Genomic DNA, 24108 nt, shown 5'->3' with positions numbered 1-24108 from the left:
CCTTAGCACATTAACAATGTTCTCAACAGCAGCAATTTTAGTCAACTGACTCTGGTTGACTAGTGTTCAGTTAGCACAGGATTGAAGTCAGAGGGGACAAGAAAGGGAATAAAGTTTTGGATAGACACATTAATCATAAACTCGTAAGGGAACTCAGGTTTTAGAAAGACTCCGTTTCAATACGATGGGAGGCCGGAAGGACTTGAGGGGCTCTGGCAGAGTGAAGCCACGAGGATCTCCAGGCCACCTCCCTTCCAACCCTCCCCTGCCCCTCCCAACCCAGGAGGGGAGCTCTTCCCAGCGTCTCTGAAAGCGGGTAGGGATCCCAGCGGCTTTAAGAGAGTCCCAGGGGAGAGGCGGGCGGAGGCGCAGCGCTGGGAACAAAGGCCCACAGAGGGGTCCTGGAGAGCGCAGCTCCCCGGGGGCTGGGGCGACGGCGGCCGCTCCCCCTCAGCTCCTCCCTCTCCTTCCCTGCTTCCACCCGGAGGCCCGTCGCGCAGCCTGAGCTGCGCCAACTTCGCCAAAGGTTCCCAAGTTGCCAGGGGCGCAGGGGTGGGAGCTGGGTGGGGTGAGGGAGAAAAGGAGGAGGAGGAGGGCTCCCCGGGCGCCTTGGACGCAGTTCAGGAATCCGCCGCCACTGCCGGCCGCTCGCGGACTCGGGCCGAACGGGGAAGGCGCCAGGCAGGACCGCTTGCTCGCTGCGCAGGACGGCGCCCTCCTGGCGCCGCTTCCCGCCCACCGTGCGAACCGGCGGGGCCGAGCCTCCTTCCCTCCCCGCCGCCGTCCCCGGCCGGAGCCGCTTCTGCCTGGTCCTGCCGAGAGGAGGGCAAAGTTGCGGGCGGATGCTGCCCGCGCCGGACCCCTGCCTCGGAAAGTCGGATCCGCCCCCGCTGGAGGAGGCTCGGTGGTGGGGTAAGTAGGGCACCGGCATCCCGGAACCGCCTCTGGGCCTGGGAGATGGCCCAGCGGTGCGCACCCCACCATCCCCGATCGGGTGCGCGCGCCAAACTTTGGAGGAAGAGGGGGCGAAACCGAAGGTGGGAGAGGGAGTTCTCGGCGCGGGGAAAGCTCCACGCAGGCACCTACACCTCCAGACCCACTGCACCCAGATTCACAACTGCCACATACGCACAACTCATCGCCCATCGAGCCACAGATACACGCACACGCTTCAGACCGAACCGTACAATTCCGGAAGTGCGGGCGTTCGGATCTTTAGACCAAGCATGTCCTCCAGCCTCAAATAAATCCACTGTCTTTGTCTGCTGCCCCTGCAGCCCCACAGAGAGGTGACCCCAAAGCGAGACGGGCAGGAGAGGGGCTGCCTTGTCTTTGAAAAGTCGTGGCCGGGACCTCGAGGCTGAGTAGTGGGGAGGGGAAATCAGACATTTCAGTCGGCTCTCCGGGTTCATCAGGAGCGAGGTTGGCGTGGAAACTCGGTGTCTGGGTGATGTGTCTGGGTGTGCGCAGCCCTTCCGGAGGCGAGGCCGGGAGAAAGGAGGGAGTGACTCATAAACTCAGACCCGGCGTGTTAGGGTCTGTGAGCAGAGTAGAAAAGACTGGCAGGCGGTGCTGCCCTGGACAGCTGGGTGGTGGCAGTGACAGGGCCTGCGAGGGAAGCACAGACCCTTCCCCCTAGCGGATGTACTTCCTCAGAGGGACTTCCAGGGGGGGTGGGCTGAGGAGATTCCAGCCCTGGGTGTGTATATGTAAAACGTGGTAGGGGATGTTTAACACTCCAAGGTCATGGAGAAAGCAGGGCAGTCCTGAAGCCATATTTATTTTCATTGCACCTGAAGTTGTGTCTGTTTTCGGATGCCCTTGGTGTCCGGGGCTCCAGGATGTTTCAAAGGTTGTCCTGGATCTAGTACAGTGCCTAGCATTGTTGGCACTTGATAAATAGTTGTTTGATGAATAATGACACCAATAATTCATATATGTTAAGGACACTCTATGAGCCAAGCCAGGTGGCCTCAGCTAGGTTGGAATTGGTCTATCTGCAGAGGAGGAGGGGGCCCTGAGTGCTTCCAGAGAGCCCTGCCTGATCTGTTTAGCCCAAGCAGCAGGTTCTATTGTGCCCTGTGGGCTGGCACTGGGGACTTGAGTCTCAACATTGGCCTCTGCTTCCCTAAGAGGGGCAGTAAGAAAGTCTCTATTTTTGCATCTGGCTAAGCTGGGAGTGTCGTGGAGTGTTCTTGCTGGCTCCTACTGGCCTGGAAGGAGATGGGTCTCATGAAGGGTCTAGGAGCTGTGTCCTCCAGCAGTGGCTTGGCTCTGTGGTGGCAGCAGGTAGAGGGGCAATCACAGTCCCTGTACTGACTATTGGGTGGGTTCCTCTGCACCAGCTGGCATGAGCTTCCCAGAGGAGTGGAAACATCTCGTGTTCCTGGAACTGGGATCGCAAGCAATCCTGAGAATGATTCCCTACCTGCATGGAATTGGGAACGTGCCAGGATGTGGTGCAACTTGGCCATGTAATCACAAAGAAATATGTCATTCCCCCACCCCACCCCCGGCCCTTTGTGACTAGGTTTGGTGTGCACGTGAAGCTTCTAAGTGATCTGAATGCTGAAATTAGCAAAGTATGTAGGCAGCACACAGGATTGTGGCCCCAGATGAGCAAGAGAGTGATCTGGGCTTGGCCACCCCCAATTTCAGGTGCAACACTGCAGCCAATCCCTTCCCAATATCACCTTTCCACCTTATTTATGTCTTCTGTGAATCAAGAGCTCTATGTTATCTCATCAAGACCTTACATCCCTATGAAGTTAGCGTTTTGTCACCATTTTACAGATTAGGAAACTGAGGTTCAGAAAAGTTAAGTAACTTTTTGGCGGTCACACAGCTGGTGAGGGACAAAGCCAGGATTTGAAACTGGACAGGTCTGACTCTGGAACCCATGCTGTTTCCACCATGCCCAGCTGTCTCTAAGGCCCCTAACTGGTTCTCCATAGCAACAAGGAAGCAACACTGATGCACTTACTGGGTCCTGGGGCCCCTGACTACAGTCCTCTCTTTACACACACTCTGCCTATCCTGGGTTACACCATGGGTCATGGAAATCAAAGGCTGGGTGGCACCAGGCTGCTAGAGCCTTCCGTGTGGATTTGGAGTCAGGAAACGATGGGGGTTTGGGAGTGACTGCAGGGAGACGTTGGAGTAATTCCAGTGAGAGCAGATTCACTGCTTATGTGAGAAATGGGTACAAAGCTACCACTCGTGACCATACAAGTCACAAGTTTGGGTTTGGAAGGAATTGCCAGGTAAACATCCTCAGATGGATTACTATATTCCTTTCCCTTTTCGGCCCTTGCCAGGGGAGACATCTATTTACACAGGGAAATCAGCCCTCACCTGAATATGAAGGGGCATGTCACGGCTGTCCTTCCCACCACCCACCACATGCCCAGGAGGGCTAGACTCTGTGGTGATGTCTAGTCCTCAGGAGAGATGGATGGGGAGAGCCGGGGCAACCAGGGGCTGTGATAACCACGTGTCTCACCTGGCCCCCAGCTTATGCTTTCTCACACAGGCCCCACAGAGGGACAGTGGTTATCATTCCCGATTTGCTGGTGAGGAAATGAGGCTCAGAGAGGTGCAGTGGCTGCCCAAGGTCACAAAGCTAAGGAGGAAGGGCAAGCCATGCTGCCTTCAGGACTCCCTGCAGGCACTTGGGGGCAGCTGTGTTTTCTGCCTGGTTGGTATTCTATCTCCCCAGCCCCAAGGCTGAAAGGGGGTTACCCCTGTTGGGGCAGAACCCTCACAGCTCTGCCCACCCGCATCTCTACCCCCAGATCCTCTGATACAGGTGTTCATGGCATGGGGAAAGCTGGCAACCTTAAACAAGGAGCAGAAGATAAGCACTGCCCAGCTGGCCCCTGCCCACCTTCCACAGCGAGCCCACCTGGGTGAGTGCCAGAGCGTTCGCAGTGCTGAGCCGCAAAGATATGGGAGCCCTCTCCCTGTTTCACTGTGGTGTAGACTCGCTGTCCAGGATGGAAGTTGGGAGACTGGGTGTGGGGAGAAGCTGCCCCATCCGAGGGGCGGGGGCTATTAATCTTTGTACCCCTGGCTCTGTCCTAGTGCGTGACACACGGAAGTACTTAGGAACGTTGTCAGATGATGGATGAAGACCAGGGAGGGGCTGTGAGAGCCTCTGCTGGGAAGTGGTAAAGCAGGGAGCCAAGGGACTCTGCAGTGAGGAACACTCAGAGAGGCCTCTGCCCTTCATGAAGTCACGCAGGAGGAAAGGAAAACAGCTCTCCTTTTCATTCCTTAAACAGAAATACTTGTCCCCTTCGCTTAAACAGGTGGAAGAACACTGCTTGTCCTGCCCTGAGCATGGAGATTCCACGTCTGGGTGTGGGGTGGCCTCTGGCAGGCTGGACAGTTTGTTCTGTGCTTGAAAGTCTCAGCTTTCGTCTTCATCAGCCTAAATCGGGCTGGTTCTCCTGCACATCCCCACCTCTGCAAACTTGGAAGGAGGGGCATGCAGACCATGGGAGCCCCTGATCACCAGTAACTTCAGGTCTCTAGCGGCCCATCACTCCCTCTCTATGCCTCTACCGTCCCCCCATGCCTCCCCTTACCCCCCTGCCCCACAGAGATGGCTGTGTGCTAAGGGACCGTGGGTTTTTTTAGGCTCTGGGAAATTTATCGCTCTGATTCCAGAGGGCTCTCTGAAAAGGATTTGGAGGAAAAGCGTGTAAAATAAATAAGCCAATTCCCAGCTCAGCCTCTCCTGAATGCCACAAGTAAACAGCTAGCCTGGGAAACTCTGTTTTGGCCTCTGTGCTTACACCTGGCTCACTGGCTGCCTTACCAGCTCCCTCCTTCCGGCCTCCTCCCCAACCAGCCCCTCCTCCTTGACTCAGGGAGCCTCAAAAGTCAGGGAACACACCCACCGCCGGCTGTCCTTGTGCTTCGGGACACTGGGAAGCTGGCATACTGGTGGCTGGGGACAAGAGGAGCCTGCTGCAGCACAGCCCTGCTGCATCTGAGGAAGTCTCCCTGCCTCGGCCCTGCTCGAGGTGAGTTTGACTTTGTTGATGGAGAATGGTGGGGCTTTTTCCAATTTTGTGGCATCTGAGGAAGCTCTACATCTTAAACATCAGTTTAGAGTGGATGGACCAAAGCTAATTTTCTCCAAGGTGGGCTCCCATGTGAAGAAACCCTAAAAACCCCATTTACGGTGTAGGGCTTCCCGGACTAACCAGAATGTCAGGGGTCTTTGCTTTTGACCGGAGTCCTATCAGCTTAGGCCCTATCAGTTTAGGGTTCTGGTGGTGTGAGTTCACTGTTGTAAGTTTCTCTGTCTGTGGAGTATGAAGTAAACTCGTGATAACTTAATAACTTCATTTTATTCAGTTGACCCACTCTAAAACCCAGCACCCAGTGAGAAGGGGAGAACCAGGGTGCTAGGATGGGGGTATTTCCCTGGTGGGATTGGCAGCTGAGGGTTCCACTCAGTCCCAGGGAGGGGCCGGGGGGCCTTCCCATTGATGTGCCTATGCCAAGCTGGGTCAGCAAACTGAAACCCCTGGGATCTGGGGAACAGGCACCACCCTGAGGCTCTGGGTCCCGCCTCCACGCAGGAGCCCCTTTGGCCTGTTGCTGTCAGGCTTCCAAGAGAGAATTTGAGGGGTAAGCCCCACGGCTTGCAGTCTTGTTTGGAAAGAGGCTGCACACCCACATACAGATTAGCACACATCATCATGGGCCAAAGTGTATACTACACACACATACACACAGATACATAAGCACAGGGATGCACTCATCCCAAAAGGCAAATTATGTAATAGTGAAGAGTACATATTCTAAAGCCAGAATGCCCACCGTACTGCTTAGTAACTGTGTGACCTTGGGCAAGTTACTTAACCTCTCTGGGCCTTACTTTCCTAATCAGTAAGAGGGGGATGGTAATGGGTTATAAGTAATGGGGCTATAAGTGAATTTGTATCTGTGAGGAGTTAGAAATGTGCCTGTACATAGCTAGGTGTTCTAACTATTGTTCACCACATATTCTGTGCCCCAGATATTCAGGCCCAAGGGCACAATACTTCCCAGAGAGGTGCTCACAAACTTGTCAGCGAATAGGATCAATCACTTTGCACTTTCTGAGTCCTGATTCTCAGGATGTGTGGCATTCTCTGTACTAGACTCGAATTAGAATTTATTAGAAACATCATTTCGTCTTCCCTTAAGAAGCTCATTATTTTATAAATTTATTTATTTATTTATTTATGGCTGAGTTGGGTCTTTTTTGCGGTGCGCGGGCTTCTCGTTGCAGTGGCTTCTCTTGTTGCGGAACACGGGCTCTAGGCGTGCGGGCTTCAGTAGTTGTGGCTCGCGGGCTTTAGAGTACAGGCTCAGTAGTTGTGGCGCACGGGCTTAGTTGCTCCGCGGCATGTGGGATCTTCCTGGACCAGGGCTCGAACCCGTGTCCCCTGCATTGGCAGGCAGATTCTTAACCACTGCGCCACCAAGGAAGCTCAGAAGCTCATTATCTTAAAACAATGTGGGCACTAACTCCCCCCAGAGAAGGGTATGATTCCTTTAGCAGCATCAGTTTTCAAACTAGGTTCCATGGAGCCCCAGAGTTCAACGAGGACCCCTCAGAGGTCTGATGGGAGGGGGGATCCAGGCCTCTCCCCCCATTTATCTTTTTTTAAAATATTTATTTATTTATTTTATTTTTGGCTGCATCGGGTCTTAGTTGCAGCACGTGGGCTCCTCGTTGCAGCGTGCAGGCTTCTCTTTACTTGTGGCATGTGGGCTCAGTAGTTGCTCTCTACTTGTGGCATGTGGGCTCAGTAGTTGCGGCACACGGGCTTAGTTGCCCCACGGCATGTGGGTCTTAGTTCCCCGACCAGGGATTGAACCCGCGTCCCCTGCATTGGAAGGTGGATTCTTAACCACTGGACCATGAGGGAAGTCCCCCATTTATCTTTTCTACATATTGGGTTTCCTAGGAAAGTTCTGGTTCATAAGAAGGCTCCACAGCTTAGACGGTTGAAAGACCCCCTCTACAGTCTGACCCGCTTCCCATCCTGTGTGCGCCTGTCCGAGCACGCTGTGCGATGCCCGTGCCCATGTGGGCCCGTGCAGCTACCTGAACGTTGGCCCCAGGCCTCTCCCACTCTCTTCCCCACTTCCCTCCTCTCCCCTCCTCTCCAGCTACCATAACCTCCTCTCCAGCTGTCTGCAGGATTCTGGAAAGTGCTAACATGTCTGAGCCAAGATAGGGCTATCTGAGGAAGTATTTTGAAAACAAACTGGGCCACCATCCTGGCTGAGATTGCACTGATTTTCAACAAAGAATTTCGCAACTTCCGAGGTGGGCAGCTGGGGCTGTGGCCCCTGGCTGTCCTCTGGAGGATGCCTGGGGCCTGTCTCTGCAGGGTTAGGATAGACAAGCCTGAAGAGGCCCAAGATTGCAAACCCAGAACCAGGAAGGGGAAGTCATCCTCACAGGATGAAGAACTGGAACCCCCCCCACCCCATCCCCCCGTGACCTCAGGGGTACAGCACCCTGTCCTCTTCTTGTTCTGAGAGATGCTACTTTCCTTTTAGTTTTCCTCCTCCTTTTCCATCTGGTGCAGGTGCCTCGGGGCTGGGGACACAGGAAATATTAGCACTAACAGCTAGTATGCACAGCCCTGTGCTTAATTAGTGCCTCTGGGACCGCACTCACCGAGTTCTCACAGGATGCTCTCAAGATGGGTACCGTTGTGCTCACTGTTGTACAGACGGGCAGACAGAACCAGACAGATGGGATAAGTTGCTGGCACCCCACTGCTGATGAGTGCAGAGCTGGGTCTGAGCCCTGCAGCCTGGCTTCAGAGTCAGTGCTCTTGACCCTGGGTGTGTCCGTCTTGCTGGGGCCACAGCCGGAGAGGTGGAATGGCTCACCAGGACAGTCATTTCGTAACTGTGGCCAGGGCATGCTGCTGGTATCTGACTGGGCAGTGCTGGGGAGGCTGGCCTCAGGGGCGCTGCAAGCCGAAGTCTGAGCCTCGGCCTTCCCCAAGGCTCACTGGGCAGGGCACTGCCCTCGTACAACAGCCTCTTTTGCAAGGCCGGCCATCTGCTGATTGCTGCTTCCCCTTGGCAATGGCAGGTCTCAGAAAGTGACGCCGATGGCAGCAGAAGGGATTTAAATTATTGGCAAGGAAGAACTGGCAGATTGGGGGCCTCTGTCTCCCTGAAGGCCATTCTGGCAAGACAGAAACCTTACCGTGGAGTAAGCGCCCAGCTGCTCGAGATGCCGAATGGCTTCTTTTTTTTTTTTTTTTTTTAAATAAAGTTATTTATTTATTTTTGGCTGCGTTGGGTCTTCGTTGCTGCGCTGGACTTTCTCTAGTTGCCCTGAGTGGGGGCTACTCTTTGTTGTGGTGCCCAGGCTTCTCACTGCAGTGGCTTCTCTTGTTGCGGAGCAGGGGCTCTAGGCGTGCAAGGCTTCAGTAGTTGCAGCATGTGGGCTCAGGAGTTGTGGCTTGCAGGCTCATTATTTGTGGCACACGGGCTTAGTTGCTCTGCGGCATGTGGGATCTTCCCAGACCAGGGCTCGAACCCATGTCCCCTGCATCAGCAGGCAGATTCTTAACCGCTGCTCCACGAGGGAAGTCCCCAAATGGCTTCCTTGGGCCCTGTGATCTCCCAATGAATAGCATCCCCAGCCTCTTCTTTCACCAGCCCTTGTCACGTACTTGGTGTTCCAGGTTCCAAACTGACCTCTTTCCAGATGCACGTGTCCTGCTCTCTGTAGCCTTTCCAGCTGCCCAGAACACTCTCTCCTTCCTTCTTTTCTCATGGTCAGCTCCCTTCATCCTCAGGCCTCAGCTTGGATGTCTCCTTCTAGAAGCCTCGGTCAGCAGCCCTCCCTATGGCTGCCTGCACGTCCCCGTCCTCACACGTTGCCCTGGCTGCTTTCATGGTCTGCGGTCTCCACCAGGTAGTGAGCTCTGCGAGCAGGACAGAGTCTGCCTTGTTCTCCTTGTGTCTCCAGTGCTTAGCACAGCCCCAGGCATGCGCTGAGTACCCATGCCTGACTGTGAGACCATGAGTGATGGGTGTGAAACCTGGCCGCAGGAGGAAGGAGGCACTGGACGGTGCCCAGGCTCCCAGGATAGGATGCCTAGGGAGTGATCAGTGTCTGGGCAGAGGTGGTGGGAGTCATGGTGTGTGGAAGGGGGCAGCTGATGTGGACCAGAGGCCCTGTGTGGGGCAGGGAGGGAATGGGAGAGTGAGACCCTGGGCAGATGGCCTCTTGCAGTTACTACCCTGTGGGCACTGGGCTGGGATCCCAAGGATGGGCCTGAAACCCTCCAAGAGGCCCCTTTGAATTAGGTGGCCTGGTGGATGGTTGCACTACGGGCCTCACTACTCAACCCCACCAGCAAGCGGTTCTCAGTCCTGTCCCCTTCCTGGACGGACATTCATTCATCCTCTCCGGGCTTCAAAGCTGACCCCCAAGCAATGGAGGCCCCCCATGGCTGAGTCCTTTCCCCTGAGCAGAGAGAAGGAAGCCCAGCTGGCAGGCTGCCTCCCAGGGGTGGTTCCAGTGGCAGCCTTTGAGCTGTCCTCACAGAAGTAGTAGGGCCCTGCGTGCTGGGTTCCCATCCACACCACCCAGGTAGCACACTTTAGGTGCTCTGGCCAGGGCACCGCCTGTCTGGGTGCCTGCTCATGCCTGAAACCATGCCAGGTTGGCTGTGGGTAGCAGAAGGTGCCTCTAGGCAAGAAGACGAGAGGACACCTAGGCACAAATAACCACCTTTGAGTCCAACTGTGATGAGCCCACAAAGATGGACATGAGGGAGGACTTGGGGAAGGCTTCATGGAGGAGGTGGGGGTTCCAGTGCAAGAAGGGAACCTGGGCAAAAGCACAGGCATGGGAAAGTGCAGATTGAATGGAAAGGTTGGTGAGGAGTCCAGTTGGGCTGAACTTCAATTTGTAGGATGCACAAAGAAGAGATGAGGCAGGATGGAGTTGTGGTTACATGTGTAAGCTCTAGAGCCAGGCTGCCTGCATGAGGACCCTCAATCCCCACTTATTGGCTGTGTGACCATGGCCAAGTTGCTTAACCTCTCTGTGCCTGTTTTCTCATCTGTAAAATGGAGATACTAATAGTACCCATCACGCGGGGGTGACAGGAGAATAAAATGTGTTTCTGTACAAGTGTTTAGAGCAGTACCTGGCACACAGCATCAAGAAGAGTGAGCTATTATCCTTTTTTTTTTTTTTTTAAAGCAGCTAGAAAAGTAAATTGAGGTCAGATCATAGAGGCCTTTGGATGTCATACTTTCTGTTTGCTAAACGCCTGCTGTGTGCCAGGTACTTTACAGACCTTCTCACTCAGCCCCATACAACCTAGCAAAATTGTTAGCAAAGTCTCCATTTTATAGATGAGGAAACAGGCTCATAGAGGCAGAGTAACCTGCCCAAGGTCACTCAGCCAGGTGGAGGCAGAGGTAGTAATGAAACCCAGGTCTGTCTGGCACTTAGCTCTTTCTTCAACATGGAGCTAGAGAGACGTGACAGAGGCAGCATGGGGACATCCCCTGGGCTGGAGTCGCAGCCAGGAGCAGAGCATGGATGCTGTAGCCATGGGTCCCTAGGCTGGGAGAGTGGGAGGTGACAGGGGAAGGACAGATGCAGGCAAGCCTGGAAGGCAAGGAGATGAGGAGGCCTCAAGGCCACAGCACACAGCTCACCATTCAGAGCTCAGGGACAAGCCACTGAGTCATTTTGGGAAAACATGACATCACTGAGTCTTGCTGTCTGCTTCCCACCTGCCAGTCCTCGTGCCCGAAGTCCTGCAAGGGGACCCTCACACCCAGGCAGCGGGGCCAGGTCAGCTCCCCGGCTTCCTGCTCTGACTTCTCCCCAACCTCTGTAGCCCCATCTTCCCACTGCTCCCCTCCCTGCCTGCGGCCTCCACACCACCCCCACTCGTAAACCCGAATGAGGCAGGAGCTTCTGGAAGTGATGATGAGCGTGAACAGCTTCCAAAAGGGCCTCCATGCCAGGCCTGTGATTGGAATTCTGGGTGGGAAGGGGACAGCTGTGTCGAGTTTTTAGAGCTGCTCTTCCCTTAAGAATGGTGCCTGCGGGACTTCCCTGGTGGCGCAGTGGTTAAGAATCCGCCTGGCAACGCGGGGGACACGGGTTCGGGCGCTGGTCCGGGAGGATCCCACATGCTGCGGAGCGGCTGGGCCCATGCGCCGCAACTGCTGAGCCTGCGCTCTGGAGCCCGCGAGACGCAACTACTGAGCCCGCGAGACGCAGTACTGAAGCCCACACGCCTAGAGCCTGTGCTCCGCAACGGGAGAGGCCACTGCAGTGAGGAGCACGCGCACCGCGGCGGAGAGTGGCCCCCGCTCGCCGCAACTGGAGAGGGCCCACGCACAGCACCGAAGACCCAACGCAGCCAAAAATAAGTAAATAAATAAATTTATAAAAAAAAAAAAAAAAGAATGGTGCCTGCTATTCCACTGGAATCACTTTTTAAAAGTAAAGCCTGGTTGAGCTGTGTGCTCATGCTATGCCAGGTCCCAGCAGCCTCCACCTTCCTAGAAGATACAGTTGAGTATCTGAGAGCTTTTTATGTACTAGGCATCCTCAGGTTGAGTGATTTATTTGTGTCAATCTGATTGCATGAGGTAGCCCCATTTTATAGATGCCATTGCTGAGGCCCAGAGAGGTTAGGTGACTTGTCCAAGGTCACACAGCCAGAATTCAAACACTTGGCTGTCCAACTCCAGATGTGCCTATGCTCTTAGCCACTCCAGCCTCAAATAAAGCCATCGGAGAATCACAGGACGTGGGCTGTACCGAACCTATGTCTGCCAAATGGTGTGGTGCAGACAGGAAGTGCCAGGAGAATTTTCATCTCAGAGTGTGGGTTACGCCCCAGAGCTTGTTGGAGGTTGTGGAGACATTTAGGAGGTGACAGAGAGCTCCAGCTTCTTTGGCCGAGCAAACCCTGCTGACGTGGCCATTTGGGGTGAGACTCTCCCCTCTGGAAGGAGCACCGGGGCTCAGGGGGTGCCTGTCCTGGTTTTGGTGGGCCAAACCTGGAAAAGGAGTATGAGTCAAGCAAGGGGCCAAGTGCCAGCTTCCTCAGCCCAGTCTGTGGGTGCAGGATGCCAGGCTGCTGCAGCTGCTGCTGCCACTCACAGCTCCCTCCCAGCCCGCAGGAGGGGCTGGTGGCCAGCCCTGTGCTCAGTGGCGCCCTCTCACTCTCACCACGACCTAGCAAGGGAGGCACGGTTATCCCCATTTAACAGGTGAGGACGTTGAGGCTTAGAGAGGTTTTCTGGTGCACCGGAACTCCCTTGGCCAAAAAAGAGAGGAACTGAGACTCTTTAAGTCTTCTTTCTGCCAAGAGACAGACAGAAGGAGGGAGGGGTTAGCCTGCCCTCTGACACTGAGCCACGCAGGCTGGCTGTTCCCAGGCTTGCATTTCTGATTCATCTGCAATCACCAGATCCTGATGTTGCAAGGCGAATAACCTCTGGAGTGAGAAAAGCTCTGATTTCCCTTGAGCTATGAGTCACCATTTCTCTGGGAGCACTTTTGAAGCCATAGAGCACCTCCCCAGGCTTCGAGGGGCAGGTTCCTTCTCTGCCCAAGTGCCAGCCCCACACTGGCCCTGGCAGTGCCTGTTATGGAAGGGCCAGGAAACAAAGAGCCTCCACGAGAGGCCTGGCCTTGGTGATTACCCAGCATGTGACACCCTGCCTTGCTCTCCACAGACAGGTGCCAGATTCCCAGAGGTCTGTGGGGTCTGCAGCCTTCAGGGATCCCCTGTCCCCTTTAATGCCCAAGGCCCATGTGGTCAGCACAAGTCCACCTGCCCTCTCCAAGGATGTCTGGGAATCCCCCAGGATTCCACAGTGTACAGGGCGGCTCCTCCAGACACTCCTCCCCCCACAGGAGGGAGGGGACCAAAGCCAGTTACTCCCCTCCTTGTCAGTCTCAGGCCTGATCACCATAGTAATAATTTCTGGAGAGTTGTCACTTTTCTCACAGAGAAAGTAGACTGTTACGTTCGACTGTAGGGCCAATTCTGCTTCTCACTGCCCCCAGATTTTCCTTCTGCGATAAGATTTTGGCTTTGCCTCTGCTTAAATTCAAAAGCGTGTTCAAATGACTTTTCCAAAATGAGAGTCTCACCTCAAAAGAACTTTGCCTCTACCTCTACAGGTAGAAAACTGATACCTGCTTTTATTTTATTTTTATTTTTATTAAATTTTATAAAATAAGTAATCCATGCCCATGGTATAAAATTGGAAAGGTACAAAAGGATATGTGGTGAAATCTCTTTCCCACGCCTGACCCAGACACCCAGGTCTTTCCACGAAGGCAACCGGCAATATTAGTTTCTTGTGTGTAAGCTGCTTTTAAATTGTCTAGTTTTAAAACAAATCATACTCCACTGGGCTTCCAGTTCCACCACCATTTTTTTTTTTTTTTTTTTTAAAGAAATTCACGTTCTTTTATTTATTTATTTATGGCTGTGTTGAGTCTTCGTTTCTGTGCGAGGGCTTTCTCTAGTTGCGGCAAGCGGGGACCACTCTTCATTGCGGTGCGCGGGCCTCTCACCATCGTGGCCTCTCTTGTTGCGGAGCACAGGCTCCAGACGCGCAGGCTCAGTAGTTGTGGCTCACGGGCCCAGTTGCTCCGCGGCATGTGGGATCTTCCCAGACCAGGGCTCGAACCCGTGTCCCCTGCATTGGCAGGCAGATTCTCAACTACTGCGCCACCAGGGAAGCCCCCACCACCATTTTTGAGGCACAACTGAAAAACTGCAGCTCAGGAAGTAGTAGGGGCCGCCTGCAGAGTGCAGCTCTGCCCAAGGCTGTCCCTTACAAGCGGTGCTGGCTGCCCACGTCCCAGTCCCCACCCCTCAGGGGTCACCTTGGGTTCACCCACCCCACATCCCTCATCCCCGCAGCTCCAGGCAGCCAGCCCCTGGCTGTCCCCAGCTTCCAAGAGTGGCTCCTTCAGGCTCCAGGTGAAACCTGTGCTCCCCACTGCCCCTTCTCCATTTTGCCCTCTGGTCTGGCTGGGCAGGGGCCTGCAGCAGGGGCCTGTGGGGTCAGGGCCTGGTGATGGTGATCTGACCAGACTGTGCTGCCTCTTGGCTGGACTGAATGTTCAGAGTCCCCTAGGGGCTCACACAGGTAAGGTCCACCTGTCTCCACTCCTATCCTGAGTGTGACCAGAGGCCTCCCTGCTCCCCTCCCCTTCTCCCCTCCTTTCATCTCCCCTCCTCCCCTCCTCTCCCTTCCTCCCTGCTCCTCCCCTCCTTTCTTCTTTCCCAACATATTCATCAGGTGCCGTACAGCAAACATTAACTCTAATATAAAGCGGAAAGTGATAAGAAATGGCACAAGGCAGAGAAGAATGCTGCTAGGAGAGCCCTGTCCTTGAGACTGGCCTTCAGCAGACCCTGCCCTTCACATCCTGGCCTTGTACCTCCTGCTGGGTGACCTTGGGCAAGTCACTTAGCTTCTTTTTTTTTTTTTAAATAAATTTATTTATTTATTTATTTATTTTTGGCTGTGTTGGGTCTTCGTTGCAGTGTGTGGGCTTCTCATTGCGGTGGCTTCTCGTTGCAGAGCACGGGCTCTAGGTGCGTGGGCTTCAGTAGTTGCGATGCGTGGGCTCAGTAGTTATGGCTCGCGGGCTCTAGAGCGCAGGCTCAGTAGTTGTGGCACACAGGCTTAGTTGCTCCGCGGCATGTGGGATCTTCCCGGACCAGGGCTCGAACCCGTGTCCCCTGCATTGGCAGGCGGATTCTTAACCACTGCGCCACCAGGGAAGTCCCACTTAGCTTCTTTGAACCTCCCTTTCTCATCTGATTAAGGAAGGAGAGGGTGGCAGTAAGGATCCAGAAGGCTGGTGGGAGAACCTGGAGCTGCCAAAGGGCTTTCTAAGAGGGTGACAGATGTGGGGTGGGGGGGACAGTGCTCTTCTTCTAAGGGAATCACTGTGAATGTGGGGGAGGGCTCTGGGGACATGTGGGGTCTGGGCTCAGCCTTAAGGCATGAATGGCGGAGGCGTGGCCCTTTGGGCAGCACTCTCCTGCCTTGGCAAATGCCTTCCCTTTTCTGTATTTCCACACAGCGATGGACCTCCTCGGCTTTATATTTTTTAAGTAGTGGTTTTATTTTATTTTTTAATTTTATTTTTTAAATATTTATTTATTTAGTTATTTAGTTGTCCCGGGTCTTAGTTGGGGCTCATGAGCTCCTTAGTTGCGGCATGCATGTGTGATCTAGTTCCCTGACCTGGGATCAAACCCCAGCCCCCTGCATTGGGAGCATGGAGTTTAGCCACTGTGCCACCAGGGAAGTCCCTAACTAATGGCTGTATTTTTGTAATAATGATAGATGTTTAACATGCAAAATTCAAGTAAAATGGATGAATACTGAGAAGAAAGCAACAAGTCACCCCTCAACCCTACATCCAGATGTAACCGGTTAGCTATCTGGTCCACATACTTCTCTAGGCATATATATAAAGAAAGGGGGGCAGTGGAGGGACAGAAAGTTTTATAAACGTGGGGGAAATGCACAATTTAATTTAGCTTTAGGCCAGTGTTGTAAAGAGGCTGTCTGCCCCCAAAGCGGCCCCTCTCATCTGTTCAATAACCTACATGAGGGCCTGGTGTGGGGCAAGGGAACTTTCATGCCAGGATCTTTTTTTTTTGTTTTTCATTTTCACCAAGAACTTTATTGAACAACGTATTCACCCTTTTGTTCCACTACCTTCTGCCATTTTTCAGGCAACTTCATAATTCTGTCTTCCCAAAACTTTTTATCTTTTTGAACAAACAACTGTTCCAGGTGCCTTTTACAGTCTTCCAGGGAATTGAAATTTTTTCCATTAAGAGAATTTTGTAAAGACCAAAATAAATGGAAATCCGAAGGTACAATGTCTGGTGAATATGGAGGATGAATCAGAACTTCCCAGCTAAGCTGTAACAGTTTTTGCCTGGTCATCAGAGAAACGCGCGGTCTTGCGTTATCCTGATGGAAGATTATGCATTTTCTGTTGACTAATTCTGGACGATTTTTGTCAAGTGCCTCTTTCAGTTGTTCTAACTGGGAGCAGTACTTGTTGGAATTAATCGTTGGGTTTTCCGGAAGGAGCTCATAATAGAGGACTCCCTTCCAATCCCACCATATACACAACATCACCTTCTGTGGATGAAGACCGGCCTTTGGTGTGGTTGGTGGTGGTTCATTTCGCTTGCCCCATGATCTCTTCTGTTCCACATTGTTGTACAGTATCCACTTTTCATCGCCCGTCACAATTTGTTTTAAAAACAGCACGTTTTCATTATGTTTCAGTAGAGAATCGCATGCGGAAATATGGTCAAGAAGGTTTTTTTCGCTTAACTTATGTGGAACCCAAACTTCAAAGTGATTCACATAACCAAGCTGGTGCAAATGATTTTCAAGGCTTGATTTGGATATTTTGAGTATGTCGGCTGTCTCCTGCGTGGTATAACATTGACTGTTCTCAATTATTGTTTCGATTTGATCGCTATCAACTTCAACTGGTCTACCCGACCGTGGAGCATCGTCCACGAGAAATCTCCAGCACGAAACTTCAAAAACCACTTTAGACACGTTGCATCAGTCACAGCACCTTCTCCATACACTGCACAAATCTTTTTGTTCATGCCAGGATCTTTAAAACCTCTTTAAATTCAGACAAATTACAAAAAGGGAGCCAGCTGAATCACAGATCTTCCTTGACTTATGATGAGGTTACATCCCGATAAACCCATCATAAATTGAAAATGCATTTAATACACCTAATCTACCAAACATCATAGCTTAGCCTAGCCTACCTTAAACGTGCTCAGAACACTTACATTAGCCTACAGTTGGGCAAAATCATCTCACACAAAGCCTATTTTATAATAGAGTGTTGAACCTCTCATGTAATTTATTGAATACTGAAAGTTTATAACAGAACGGTTGTGTGGGTGTAGAATGGTTGTAAGTGTATCAGTTGTTTACCCTCATGACCGTGACCGTGTGACTGACTGAAAGCCCCAGCTGATCGTACGGCATATCACTAGCCCCAATTCATGTACGGTTACTACTGAATGTATGTCGCTTTTGCACCATCTTAAAAGTCAACGATCTTAAGTCGGGGACCTTCTGTAGTACATTCTGGCTCTAGAACAGTGGATTTCAATCTTTTGTACCAAAGCCCCAGACAGAGACACACACACACATCACTGAAACAAAAGTCGTATGAAACCCGTGCGTATCCTTATTACGCATCCTTAATACACTCTGATATTTTCTGTCTATACAATTCTGTTCTTTAAGAAAATAAAAGCTTGTCCAACCTACCAAATTGATTGCACAACTGAAATTTGAAACGTATGGCTCTAGAACAGTGATTTTCAAACTTGAGCGTGCATCAGAATCACTTGCAGCGCTTATTAAGACAGCTTGCCATGCCCACCCCGAGAGGTTCTGATGGAGGAGGTCTGGGGAGGGGCCTGAGAATGTGCATTCTGTCAAGTTCCCAGGTGCTGCTGGCCCAGGACCCCACTTTGAGATCTCACCCTCCTAGAATATGTTTTAAGACAATGTGCTCCCTTGGCAGAGACTACCAGAAGATTTTCTGTATTCAACAGATAATAATTGCTGATGGCTAGCACAAGAATTGTAGGTCTCTGGCATTTTTGAGAATGCTGATCAGGCACTGTCTTTGGGATCTTCAACACCACCCTCCTGAAATCCAGCCCACTATTAACATCAAGTGCTGAAAAAAGGTCTGCTAGGCAAAAGGACATTTATGCCCAATCCTGGTTGAATTGCCTGCCTCTTAATACCAAGCCCACAGAACATAAAATGCCCCCAGCCCTTTTGAAAACACTGTTCTATAGGCAATGAAAGGCGCCATTTACCGTGTGGATTTCACCTTTCTGTTTTTTTAAACAGAAGAAGGTAGGTGAAGTGTGACCACCCCATGGAGAAAGCTGTCCCCTGGCTCTGGTTGGGGTCTGGTGGGTTTCACTGTCCCTGGATTGCCAGCTTTAATGGGAAACTCTTCCTGGCCTGAGTGCCCGCATCAGCACCCGAGCTTTCCAGCCTGCTAACTTCTGAAACTGGCCTATGTTCCAAACTGCCTCTGTTCCTCCAACCAGGGGACTCAGCCCCCACCCCTAATCCTTCCCCGTCCCCTTCCCCTTCGTAGCCTTGGGGCCCTGCCCCAGCCCTGCAGTTTTCCAGAAGCCAGCCCTCAGCTGGGAGCAGCTTCGTGAGGGAGAGAAGTGTTAAATGGGCACAGAGCCCTTCTGTTCCATTAACAATGGCCCGTTGATGACTGGATTCTGCCCGGTTGGCCCCCTTGACTGGACTTCGGAGAGGAGGAAAGACTCCAGCCCCCCCGGCAGCTACTTCTGGGTGTGAGGTTGATTCAGAGGCCAAGGCCTCTGTCTGCCCACAGAACCTCATTCTTCAGGCCCTGATGCAGCAGTGAGAGACCCTCTCACCCCTCCCATCCCATCCCAGGGGTAGTTTGGGGCCCCAGGAGTGATTCACTTCAGTCTAATTCAACAAGCATCTATTGACCAGCTCCTGGGCACTGAGGCTCAGTGCTAAGTAGCTGTGGGAATAAGAATAACTGCTGACATGAATTCAGTGCTTATTATAGTCAGCCCCACCCTGGCTACCCAACAGAGTCACTAGGGAGCTTATAAAAATTGCAAAGCATAGACACTTCCTCCACCCCCAGATTTGCAGGAGTGAATCCCGGGCACTATTTTGTAAAAGCTCTCAAAGTGCTTCTCATGCCCAGCTGAGATTAAGCATCACCAGTCTCCTACTGGCTAAACACTGTGCTGAGCATTTAACTTGCAGCATCCGGTTTCATAGGGTACGTGCTTGTGGGAGGCTGAATAATGCCCCCCCTACAAGATCTCCACATATGAATCCCCACATCTGTGGACATGTTACGTCACATGGTAAAAGGGGCTTTGCAGTGTGATTAAGGATTTTGAGATAGGGAGCTTATCCTGGATTATCCAAGTGGGCCCAGTGTAATCATCAGGGTCCTTATAATAGGGAGATTTGACTACAGAAGAGGCGGTCTGAGTAATGCATTAAGAAAGACTCAACCAGCCATTGCTGGCTTTGAAGATGGAGGAAGGGGCCATGAGCCATGGAAAGCAGGCAGCCTCTAGAAGCTGGAAAAGGCAAGGAAGAAGGTTCTCCCAGAGACTCCAGAAGGAATGCAGGCCTGCTGACACGTTGATTTTAGGCCAGTGAAACTGATCTTGGACTTGACATTCAGAACTGGAAGATAATAAATATGTGCTGTTTTAAGCTACAAAGTTTGTGGTAATGTGTTAATACAGGGCTATTACTAACCGTATTTTATAGACGAGGCACAGAAATATGAGGCACTCCCTTGGGGTCCCACAGCTAGTGGATGGCAGAGCTGGAACAGGAGGAACTCAGGTGCATCTGACCCCTGAATCTGTGCTCTCTCCACCTTACCGCACTGCCCCTACTTTGCAGCCAAACAGACGTGGATTCAAATCCCAGTTCTGCCATGTTCTGTCTTTGTGTCCTTTGCTAGTGATGGGTACATCTGGCCAGGGGGGAGGCTGCATGGGGGAACATGTGACGACCAATTGGAATGCTAGGGTGGGCCAGGCTGTTTCCAGGTGGAGCACCATGTGGAAGAGTTTGGACTTGATTCTGAAGGAATGGAGCCCATGGGGTGCCAGCCTATTCTTCCCTCTGCATTTCATGATGCTGCCTCAGACCTTCAGGCCCACTCAGTCTCTGGGATCTGGCCCTACTGCAGCAACCCAGCTCCCGTGCAGAACTGCAGGGTTGGGGCCAGGAGCAGCATTCTACTCATTGTCACCTGCAGCCAGTGACAACTGTCTGGGGTGGCGAGTAAGCCCCCATTTCACGGAAGGCCAGCAATGGCCCAGTGCCTCCAAAGCACATCTCTTCGAAGGCTCTCCTGCAGCCTTGCATTTGGGGCCATGCATGTCTTAGAGAAGGAATGTGAGATATAAAGAGGTCCAGAGAGTTGTTCAGAGTCATACAAGTTGGTACAGGTCCTGGCCAAGACTCTGATCTGCCCACTGCTGTACAGCTCCTGCCTTTTGGCTAAATCTGCCCGCTCACCGCTACAGCATAGTGGTTGAGTCCGTGGACTATGGAGACAGACTTCCTGGGTTCAAATCCCACCTTATAACTGAGGGCAAGTTGTTTGGCCACCGCTTGCTTTAACAGGGGGTGGTGATTATTATCTATGAAGGTACCGTGGTACCTTTCTCACAGGGTTGTTCTGAGGACTAAATATATTTATGTGTGTGAAGTGCTTGGAACAGTCCCTGGTTCATTAGAAGTGTTAACTTCTGTTGTGATTCAGCTCCCCTAGGGCAGAGACTCCTTTCCTCCCTCTATTCCCAATGCCTCTTCCCATGCTTTGCCCAGAACAAATACTCAGCAAATGAATTTACTGGTTGAATGTGAGCTTTTATCAGCCAGAGGCTCACTAGGTACTTTCCCAAATATATTCACTTTTCAAAAATTCCACCTTAGTTATTCAAACCCTTCTCCTCCTCCTTCTTGCCTGGGAGATGCAGAATTGCCATAAAGCAGCCTGAAGCTTGCTCTGCCCAGTGGTAGGTCCCGTGAGCAGTTCAGAGATAACCAGGCATCCCTAGGTATCACCAACCCTTGAGTGCAAGGTAACTGGCACAGTTAGTATGGCTGCCCAGATCTCCTCAGTTCAAGGCCATGCCTGACCCACCTGCTCAGGCCTCCTTGGGGTCTCTGAGCCCTGCGGCAGCACAGCTTGAGCACCTATTCCCGAGTGGCCTCCTAGCTCCTCTCCTATCTGAAGCTCACACCAGGCCTTCCAGCTGATGAGAGGGTCAGATGTCGTGTCATCCCCTCCAGAGTCCTGTCCCCGTCTTTCTTCTTCCCCTACTGTGAGGATGGGCTTCCTCATCATTTTACTTCCTCAAAAAGCCCCCAAGCTTGTCCTTGCACATGAATAGACTCCAGGAGGGTGGCCAGTCCATGGTGTTCCAAAAAGCCAAACTCGGAATTCCAGATTGGACTCAACTCCTTCATTCCTGCCCCAGGAAGGCCATTTCTGCTCAATCTTACCACCCACCTCTAGCTCCATTTTCCAAACACCTCTTTAAAACCTGCCTACTGTTGTGGCGGCTGGTTTTCTTTTCTTTTTTTCTATTTAATTATACCTTTTTTGGTTTTGAGATAATTACAGATACATGTGCAGTTTTAAGAAATAATACAGAGAGATCCCTTGAACCTGTTACGCGGTTTCCCCCAGTGGTGCAAAACTCTAGTGCAATATCACAACCAGGATACTGATGCTGATATAGGCAAGATTCAGAACATTTCCATCACCACAAGGACCCCTCATGTTGCTGTATTATAGTTATGCCCACTTCCCTTCTGCCCTCACCATTCTTTAACTCCTGGCAATACTAATCTGTTCTGCTATCTTATAATTTTGTCATTTCAAGAATGTTATATAAATGGAATCATGCAGTATGTCACCTTTTGAAATTGGCTTTGTTCACCCAAATTTTGTTCACCCAAATTCATTCACGTTGTTGTATCTGTAGTGCATGCCTTTTTATTGCTGAGCAGTATGCCACGGTATAAGGGAGCTGGTTTTAAATGGACCACTCAAACATAGGCCTAAAAGCTTCCCAAGTACCGTATCCCAAGTAAAACAAGAATACTGGCATGTTCACCCGGCATCCACCCCTGGTCAACAAGAGATCAGCAACCCTCCTGTCAGTATGGCCTTGCTGCTGAGCTAGGGTGCACACCGGCAGCAGCTCTGCTGTCTGAGATGCCCGGAGGTGGCGCTGTCTAAGGAAGCTGGGTGCTCTCTAAGGCACGGCTCTCAATCTTCGATCACGTAGGGAGCTTTAAACAATTGATGCCCAAGCCATACCCAGACCAATTCAATCATAATCTCTGGGTGTGGGACCCGGGCCTCAGCAATTTCTGAAACTCCAGATAATTCTCACACGCTGTCAGGGTCGAAAAGCAGTGCTCAAGCAGATTCAGCAAATGCACAACAGCATGCTACCCCCTCTAGCCGCAGCAGACATCACCAAGCAGTCACTACACTCTTTTCCTGCGGAGATCGACCTTTTCAAACACGCTTCAGGCAGCCACTTCCAACTGACCGACCTTGGCCCAGGAATTGAAATTGACTTGCCCTCCCAGCTGAGAAGGCTGAAACTGGCAACTGCCATATCCAGGTGTGTCTAGGCCTGGGGCCTGATGCATTAGGTGAGCGGCCCTCCAAATCATGCCAGAAAGGAGGGTCCTTGGCCCGTAGTAATAGCAGCAGCAAAGCCACAGCAGGCAAGGATTTTCTGGGCTGGTTCCATGGGAAAAGGCAAAGTGAATCAGCCAGTGTCCTTCCCCTGCGGCAGCCTGCAGCCCAGCTGGGAGAGAGATGTGCATGCAGAGTGTAAACCAACAGTGCCATCAGCATAGACAGGATCTGGCTCACACTGGTCCAGACCTGTAATAATGACCAGCCTGTGTGCAGTCCTCCTTATTTTCAGAGCCTCACACAAGCTTACCTGATGCTCACAACAACCCTGTGGGTCTGACCCAGGCTCAGAGCAGTTCAATACCTTGCTTAAAATCACCAGAGAGGGCTTCCCTGGTGGCGCAGTGGTTGAGGGTCTGCCTGCCAATGCAGGGGACACAGGTTCAAGCCCTGGTCTGGGAGGATCCCACATGCCACGGAGCAACTAGGCCCGTGAGCCACAGCTACTGAGCCTGCGCGTCTGGAGCCTGTGTTCCGCAACATGAGAGGCCGCGACAGTGAGAGGCCCGCGCACGGCGATGAAGAGTGGCCCCCACTTGCCGCAGCTAGAGAAAGCCCTCGCACAGAAACGAACACCCAACACAGCCAAAAATAAATAAATAAATAAATAAATAATTTTTAAAAATCTTATTTAAAAAAAAATCACCAGAGAGGGGCTTCCCTGGTGGCGCAGTGGTTAAGAATCTGCCTGCCAATACAGGGGACATGGGTTCGAGCCCTGGTCCAGGAAGATCCCACATGCCGCGGAGCAACTAAGCCCGTGCACTACAACCAGCTACTGAGCCTGCACTCTAGAGCCCGCGAGCCACAACTGCTGAGCCCACGTGCCACAACTACTGAAGCCTGTGCTCCACAACAAAGAGCAGTCCCCGCTCACCACAACTAGAGAAAGCCCACGCGCAGCAACGAAGACCCAACGCAGCTATAAATTAATTAATTAATTAATTAATTTTAAAAGTCACTAGAGAATAAATGGGAGAGCTGGCACCCAAACCAAGTCTGATTTCAAGTGCCCCCTGTCTAGCCCTCAGAGCAGTTAGACATTGACAGCCTGGACCTCTCTCCCCACCTTCAGACTCCGTCTCTCCTCTCCAAGGGCTGGGTATAGATGGACCCCTTCGTGGCCATTGATCAGCCCAGACAATAGCAGTAGTCAGTGTGGGCTAAGACCCAGGCTGCTCCCCTCTCTCCTACCGCTACCTCCCCTACAGATCTGGCGCCTGGATGGTGGGCAGAACTCCCTGGTGAAAAAGAGAAGAGTCACAAGGAATAAAGCTCCTGCCTACTGTTAACAGGAAGGATTAAATGGGGGCTTGAGGAAACTGTGGGACTGCGGACCACCCTGGACGATCCAAATTCTGTATCCTCTGCATTGAAGACAGTAGGATTGGAAAAAAAACCAGGGAGCAAAAGAAATTCTCCTCTCCATCTGTCCCTTACATGGACATTCTCCGCTGCAGAAAGTCTCCTTAGGAATGTCAGTCAGTAGGAGAAAGCAGGAAGGGGATCCTGGGCTTATGCACTGAGGGTTTTTCTCTTCCCAGTTATCTCAGAAATCCTGTCCTGGTGGCTCAGCACCACAAAGGCTAATTTTGTACTTGCATCACATCTGATGCAGGTGGGGTGACTCTCCAAGCAGCGGCTCAGTATCTGGGCTGCTTCCACCTTGTATTAAGCTAGTTGGAACATTTGGCCTCCAGTCTTGCCACAGC

The 24108-nt window shown here is 52.0% G+C and overlaps 1 protein-coding gene across 2 annotated transcripts in view; it reads left to right on the top strand.

The window, feature by feature from the left end:
- Positions 1–618: 618 nt before the first annotated feature.
- CHST3 (carbohydrate sulfotransferase 3) overlaps positions 619–24108 on the top strand; it is a 41389-nt gene continuing 17899 nt past the window's right edge. The window contains exon 1 of one of the 2 annotated variants that reach the window (XM_059900393.1): positions 619–912. The gene's annotated coding sequence lies outside the window, so the exon portion shown is untranslated. Of the gene's footprint in view, positions 913–4998; positions 5031–24108 lie in introns of those variants that run through there. The other variant, XM_059900394.1, reaches the window with a different exon arrangement.

The sequence above is a fragment of the Balaenoptera ricei genome, chromosome 16 (assembly GCF_028023285.1).
Source record: "Balaenoptera ricei isolate mBalRic1 chromosome 16, mBalRic1.hap2, whole genome shotgun sequence".
NCBI lineage: Eukaryota > Metazoa > Chordata > Mammalia > Artiodactyla > Balaenopteridae > Balaenoptera > Balaenoptera ricei.
Note: the sequence above shows the minus strand (reverse complement) of the source record. Positions and strands in the feature narration are given on the sequence as shown.